The sequence below is a fragment of the Chlorocebus sabaeus genome, unplaced genomic scaffold (assembly GCF_047675955.1).
Source record: "Chlorocebus sabaeus isolate Y175 unplaced genomic scaffold, mChlSab1.0.hap1 unalloc_scaffold_444, whole genome shotgun sequence".
Lineage (NCBI taxonomy): Eukaryota > Metazoa > Chordata > Mammalia > Primates > Cercopithecidae > Chlorocebus > Chlorocebus sabaeus.
Genome location: NW_027327753.1, coordinates 82,334 through 90,248, shown reverse-complemented (window position 1 = coordinate 90,248; position 7,915 = coordinate 82,334).

Sequence of the window (7,915 nt, the reverse complement as noted above, 5' to 3'; positions counted from 1 at the left end):
TGGTCCCCGCCCTACCCCGCCCACATGCTGACTGGAGAAGCACCGCCCACTGGGCCCGAGCTCCACTGCCCGGTTGGGGCGTGGCCCCTCCAAGGGCCCCTATTAGTCGGATCCGACCGGTTCCGCGTGCCGGCTTCTGAGCACAGCACCGTGATTGGTTCTTCGGCCTGTCTGCCTGACGTAACCAATTGGCTGGGGGAAGGGAGTGAATGTCAGGAAGGATGAAGAGAGAGGAGGGGGAGCTCCTGACAGTGGTTGCGTCCGAGCCAAGGGAGCGGGTGGGGGTGGGGAGGAAGAGCTTGAAGGGATGCACATGCGCACTTGCTCGCTGCCCCCGAGCTCCGGGGCGCCGAGTGGGGATCACGTGACCAGGCCCAGTGACCGCACCCCGCGGGAGCTTTTCCGGCGTTTACAGGCCCTGGGGGAGGCAAGATCGAGTGCGGCTATCGTGCCGCGGGCATTGAGAGGTGTAATGGGTGGTAGCGTGCTTATTCCAGCCCCTGGGGCTCCCAAAGGAAGGAAGGGAGTAGAGAAAGTGAATAAAACGCCCGACTCGTGTCCAAGTTTGAAAAGCACTTTCCTATTCTTTTGAGTGCCCTCCCCTCCACTTTATATATTTTTTTTCTTTGAGAAGGAGTCTTGCTACGTTGTCGAGGTCGAGACTCCTGGCCTAAAGCAATCCTCCCGCCTCGGCCTCCCAAGGCGCTGGGATTACAGGCTTGAGCCACCGCGCCCGGCCCAGAGTCCCATTTCTTAGATGGGAAAATCGAGCAACAGAGCCAAAGAAAAACTTAAAAGAGTTGCGAAGTCGGCTAAGCTGCCCCTGCGCCCTGGCGTCCCCGAGGACGTCGCGCCTTCCCGGTGGACAAGAGGCAGCCGCCCGCGGAGCCGAGGATAACCCGACCGCCCAGGCTGCCGGGTGCCCGCACGCGTCTGCGCCTTCGCGCGCGTGGCGTCCCCCGCACCTGTCCCGAAAAGCACACTCCCGGGCCACGTGCACGCCCCGCGTCACGCACCGGCCCCTGCCTCCCCCGGCCGGAACCGCATGGCGGTGCAGAGTGCGGTGCCCGCCTTTGCTCCCCAGTAGCGCGCAATAGCTGGGCGCCCCTGCGGCTGCGCGCCCCCCTCCCCTACTGGGGCTTTCTCCTGGATCTGAGGCCCGGGAGAAGGCAGCGACGCAGGCAGGCGGTGACCGCATAGAGGCAAAACCCACCATCCCCACCTACGTGCCCACGGCAGGCACCAGCCGGCTTGGAGCCGCGGAGGGGGCCGGCCAGGGGCACTGTTGCCCGCAGCCTGCGATAGTGCGCTTGCACAGAGCAAGGCAGCTTTGCAAGAAAATCTGACTCCCTCACCGTGGCCTGCAAACCCCTGCAAGATCTGGCCCTGGCGCCTCTCACACAATCCTCTACTTGGCTTGTACCTTGCGCACCCCTTCCCCACCCCTCCACTCCCCGCGTCTTCCCTCTCCCCCGCCCTCCCCTCCTCTTTGCCCCACCCCCCCGTTCCCCGCCTGGACGCTCACACACTGGCCTGCCTTATTTCCCTGGGACACTAGGGTCTTTCCTGCCCCAGTCCGCTCTCTCTGGAAGCTCTTCCTCCTCCTTTTTCCTCAGATAGCTCCTGTTTAGGAAGCCTACTAGGACAAGCCTAAAGTAGCACCCTTCACACTCTCCTACTGCCTGGTTATATTATTTCATAACATTGATCACTATCTAAAATGCTAAATTAGGCCGGGCGCGGTGGCTCAAGCCTGTAATCCCAGCACTTTGGGAGGCCGAGACGGGCGGATCACGAGGTCAGGAGATCGAGACCATCCTGGCTAACATGGTGAAACCCTGTCTCTACTAAAAAATACAAAAAACTAGCCGGGCGAGGTGGTGGGCGCCTGTAGTCCCAGCTACTCGGGAGGCTGAGGCAGGAGGGTGGCATGAACCCGGGAGGCGGAGCTTGCAGTGAGCTGAGATCCGGCCACTGCACTCCAGCCTGGGTGACAGAGCGAGACTCCGTCTCAAAAAAAAAAAAAAAAAAAAAAAAAAAAAAAAAAAAATAGCCGGGCGAGGTGGCGGGCGCCTGTAGTCCCAGCTACTCCGGAGGCTGAGGCAGGAGAATGGCGTAAACCCGGGAGGAGGAGCTTGCGGTAAGCAGAGATCCGGCCACTGCACTCCAGCCCGGGCGACAGAGCCAGACTCCGTCTCAAAAAAAAAAAATAAAATAAAATGCTAAATTAGGCCGGGTACAGTGGCTAAAAAACATTTCCAATTTTAGGGAATAATATAAAGTGAAAAGCGAACAAAAATCATTCTACCTAACTCATTCTACATCCTCCCAATCCTATTCCCAGGAAATAACTTGTGACCTTTGAAAACGGAGTTATGTGTATGTCATGTATGTATGTGTACGTCGTGTGTGTGTGTGTGTGTGTACCTATATATAAGTATGTCCCCTTGGCCGGGCGCGGTGGCTCAAGCCTGTAATCCCAGCACTTTGGGAGGCCGAGACGGGCGGATCACGAGGTCAGGAGATCGAGACCATCCTGGCTAACACGGTGAAACCCCGTCTCTACTAAAAAGTACAAAAAGCTAGCCGGGCGAGGTGGCGGGCGCCTGTAGTCCCAGCTACTCCGGAGGCTGAGGCAGGAGAATGGCGTAAACCCGGGAGGAGGAGCTTGCGGTGAGCAGAGATCCGGCCACTGCACTCCAGCCTGGGTGACAGAGCCAGACTCTGTCTCAAAAAAAAAAAAAAAAAAAAAAATAAGTATGTCCCCTTTTAAGGAAAAAAAAGATGATTTTATGTGTACTATCCTACAAACCTTTTTCCCTTAACGTAATTTGGATGTCTCCACATTGGGACCTAAAGACTTATTCTTTCAAAATAATGCAAAGAATTTCATTGTATGGATTCACTATAAAGTATTTAACAGGGCCCCTATTGATGCAAATTTAGGTTGTGACCAGTCTTTGGCTATTATAAACAATACCATAATGAACATCTTGTACATATGTACTGCAGTGAACATCCTTGCATGTGTACATATATGTATGCAAATATATATTCTCAAATAGTATTTTAGAGTCACAAGGTATATGAGTTAAATATTTTATGAGGCTAGACATGGTGGCTCACACCTATAGACTCAACAATTTAGGAGGCCAAGACAGAAGGATTGCTTGAGCTCAAGAGTTCAAGACCAGCCTGGGCAACATAGTGAAACCCCATCTCTACAAAAAAATACAAAACATAGCCAGGCATGGTGGCACACACCTGTAGTTACAGCTACTCAGGAGGCTGAGATGGGAGGATTGCTTGAGCAAAGAAGGCATAGGTTGCAGTGAGCCGAGATAGTACCACTGCACTCCAGCTTGGGTGACAGAGTGAGACCCCATCTCAGTTAATCAATCAATCAATAAAACTCCCTGCTGAGTGTAGGACCAATGGTTGTTGATATGTCAATTTCTGCATTTCTGCATTCCCGGTAGCACATGAGAAGTCCAGGCCTGCACATGTAGGTATGACAAAGGAAAGAACGCTGCTGGACCAATTCGCTGCCTGCAGGCCCTGCTTCAAAAGCTACACACCACTTTAGACAGTCCAAAGGTTCCGAGTTTTTGCAGAATGAAGGCTGCTCTTCTTCTTGTTCATGTAATTCAGACACTGTTCCAGAAGTTTCTTACCTTTTCTTGTAAGAACAAAATATTTCAGCCATAGATACAAGAAGGAATGATATTGAATTGCATCAATGGTGGATCTATACTAAATATTTGTCAGTTAGCAAAGACAATCTAAAGAAAAAGGAATAAATATTGAAAAGCATCACCTATCTGCTTGATTTCCATGACCCTGAGCTTTATTTTAACCTCTAAGAGTTTCTTTTTTGTTGTTGTTTTGAAACGAAATCTCACTCTGCTGCCCAGGCTGGAGTGCAATGGGACAAGCTCAGATCACTGCAACCTCCACCTCCTGGGTACAAGCCATTCTCCTGCCTCAGCCTCCCGAGTAGCTGGGACCAGAGGTGTGCACCACCATGCCCAGATAATTTTTTGTATTTTTTTGTAGAGATAGTTTTACATTTTGCCCAGGTTGGTCTCCAATTCCTGGGCTCAAGCAGTTCTCCCACTTCAGCCTCCCAGGTGGCTGGGACTACAGGCACATGCTACCATGCCTGGCTAAATGTTGAATTTTTGGAAAGACGGGGTTTTGCAGTGTTGCCCAGGCTGGTTTCCAACTCCTGGACTCAAGCAATCCTCCTGCCTCAACCTCCCAAAGTGCTGGAATTACAGGTGTGAACTACTGTGCCCAACCCACCTCAAAGCGTTTCTGAATTCTGAATTGACAGTCTTAGAGCCCTTAAGCTATTATTCAAATGCTTATTATCTTCTTATTCATGTGTACCTTATAATCAATGCCACTTGGAATGGAGGAATGTCAAATGCCTACTCCTCAATTTAAAGATCAAATCTTCTAAGCCGGGCGTGGTGGCTCACGCCTGTAATCCCAACACTTTGGGAGGCCAAGGTGGGTGGATCACCTGAGGTCAGGAATTTGAGACATGGAGAAAACCCATCTCAACTAATAATAAAAAATCAGTGGGGTGTGGTGGTACACGCCTGTAATCCCAGCTACTCAGGAGGCTGAGGCAGGAGAATCACTTGAACCCAGGAGGTGGAGGTTGCAGTGAGCCAAGATCATGCCACTGCACTCCAGCCTGGGCAACAGAGCAAGAATCCTTCTCATTTGGGAAAAAAAAAAAAAAAAAAAAAAAAAAAGGCCAGGCTCGGTGGCTTATGCCTTTAATCCCAGCACTTTGAGAGGCTGAGGCAGGCAAATCGCCTGAGATCAGGCATTCAAGACCAGCCTGGCCAACATGGTGAAACTCCGTATCTACTAAAAATATAAAAACTAGCCGGGTGTGGTGGTGCATGTCTGTAATCCCAGCTACTTGGGAGACTGAGGCAGGAAAATTGCTTGAACCCAGGAGGCGGAAGTTGCCGTGAGCCGAGATCACACCACCGAACTCCAGCCTGAGCGACAGAGTGAGACTTCTTCTCAAAAAAAAAAAATCAAACCTCATGAATTTCTGAATCAAGTGATCTGTCTGCCCTTAATGATATTAGAATTATTCACATTTCAAACAGCAGATGTTTATATAATTGTAAGAATAGCCATGAAAATTTGTTGCATTCCTTTTATGTTTTCTTTTTTAGCACTTGTCAAATTATGAGAGCAATACACACTTACATTAAAAAAATAAAAATAGGCCAGGAGCGGTTGCTCAGGCCTGTAATTCTAGCACTTTGGGAGGCTGAGGCAGGAGGATCACTTGCATCCAGAAGTTTGAGACTAGCTTGGGAAATATAGGGAGACCCAGTCACTACACAAAAACAAAAAATTAGCTAAGCATGTTGGTGCTCACCTGTACTCCCAGCTACTTGAGAGGCTGAGGCAGGAGAATCACTTGAGCCCAGGAATTCAAAACCAGCCTGGGCAACATAGCAAGACCCCATCTCAAATAAATAAAATAAAGACTATGGCAAGGCACGGTGGCTCACACTCATAATCCCAGCACTTTGGGAGGCTGAGGTGGGCGGATCACGTGGTCAAGAGATTGAGACCCTCCTGACCAACATGGTGAAACCCTGTCTCCACTAAAAATACAAAAATTAACTGGGTGTGGTGGCTCACGCATGTAGCCCCAGCTACTCAGGAGGCTGAAGCAGGAGAATCGCTTGAACTGGGAGGCAGAGGTTGCAATGAGCTGAGATCACGCCACTGCACTCCAGCCTAGAGACAGAGCTAAACTCTATCTCAAAATAAAATAAAATAAAATAAAGACTATAACAATGAAGGAACCATGGGAATTTGAATGTCCTTACTTTGAAACAGATTCTCTTCACATACATTTATTGATATATAATTCACATACCCTACAGTTCACACATTAAAGTATATGATTCAGTGGTTTTTAGTATATTCACAGAGTTATGCAATCAACCCCACTATCTAATTACATAACACTTTCATCACCCTTAAAAGAACCCCCTAACCATTAGCAGTCCCTCCCCATTACTCTCCCCTGAGCCCTTGACAAGCGCTAATTACTTTCTCTCTTTGGAGTTGCCTATACTACACATTTAATATAAGTTAGATTATAAAATATTTGACCTTTTGTGTCTGGCTTCCTTCCACCTAGCATAGTTTTTCCAAGGTTCTTCCTTGTCATCACGTATATCAGTACTTTATTCTTTTTATGGCAAAAGAGTATTACAAATATTTCATATTTCGTTGCATATATACATACACATACCACAATTTGTTTATCTAATCATCAGTTGATGAACAGTTAGATTACTTCCAATTTTTGACTATTATGAATAATGTGGTTATGCATATTCACATACAAGTTTTGCGTGGACATATGTTTCCATTTCTCCTGGCTCTACACCTAAAAGCGGAATTGCTGGGTTACAGCGTAACTCTACGTTTAACTCATCGAAAAACTGCCAACCTGTTATGCAATATAACTGCACTCTTTTACATTTCCACCAGCAGTGCACAGGGGTTCCAATATCTCCACATCTTCGCCAACACTTGTTATTGTGTCTTTTTTTTTTCTTTTTCTTTAGATGGAGTCTCGCTCTATTGCCCAGGCTGGAGTGCAGTGGCCAGATATCAGCTCACTGCAACCTCTGCCTCCCTGGTTCAAGCAATTCTCCTACCTCAGGCTCCCGAGTAGCTGGGATTACAGACACACGGCACCATGCCTGGCTAAGCTTTGTATTTTTTTAGTAGAGACAGAGTTTCACCATGTTGGCCAGTCTGGTCTCGAACTCCTGACCTCAGGTGATCCGCCTGCCTCCATCTCCCAAAGTGCTGGGATTAACAGCATCTTTTTTTTTTTTTTTTTTTTTTTTTTGGAGATAAGGTCTTCCTCTATTGTGAAGGCTGGAGTGCAGTGGCTATTCACACGAGCGATCCCACTACTGATCAGCATGGGAGTTCTGACCCGCTTTATTTCTGACCTGGGCACCCCCATCCTTAGGTACAGCTCATCCTCCTGCCTCAGCCTCCTGAGTAGCTGAGACCACAGACACACGCCACCACAACCAGCGCCTGTCCTTTTTATTATAGCTATCCTAGTGAGCGTGATGTAGTGTCTCACTGTGGTTTTAATTTGCAATTCCCTGTTACCTAATGATGTTGATCATTTCTTCATGTGCTGTGGCCATTTGTTAATCTTCTTCAAAGAAATGTCTATTCAGGCTGGGCATGGTGGCTCATGCCTGTAATTCCAGCAATTTGGGAGGCTGAGGTGAAAGGATCACTTGAGGTCAGGAGTTTGAGACCATCCTGGCCAACATGTTGAAACCCCATCTCTACTAAAAATACAAAAAATAGCTGGGGGTCGTGGCGTGTGCCTGTCATCCCAGCTACTCAGGAGGCTGAGGCAGGAGAATCGCTTGAACCCGGGAGGTGGAGGTTGCGGTGAACCGAGACTGTGCCACTACACTCCAGCCTGGGTGACAGTGCAAGACTGTCTCAAAGAAAAACAAAAGAAATGTCTATTCATGTATTTCACTCGTTTTTAATTGGGTTGTCTTTTTATTATAGAGTTGTCAGAGTTTTTATGTACTCTACATGATAGTCTCTTATCAGATAAATGATTTGCAAATATGTTCTCCCATTCTGCGACTTGTCTTTTCACTGTATTGATGCTGTCCTTTAAAGCACAAAATGCTTTTAATTTTCATGCAGTACAATTTATCTGTTTTGTCTTATGCTGCTTATCATCACAGTTTTTTAAATTGAGGTAAAATGCACATAACATGAAATTAACTATTTCACATACATTTCAAAAAATGTATGAGCTGGGTGCAGTGACTCACACCTGTAATTCCAGCACTTTGGGAGGCTGAGG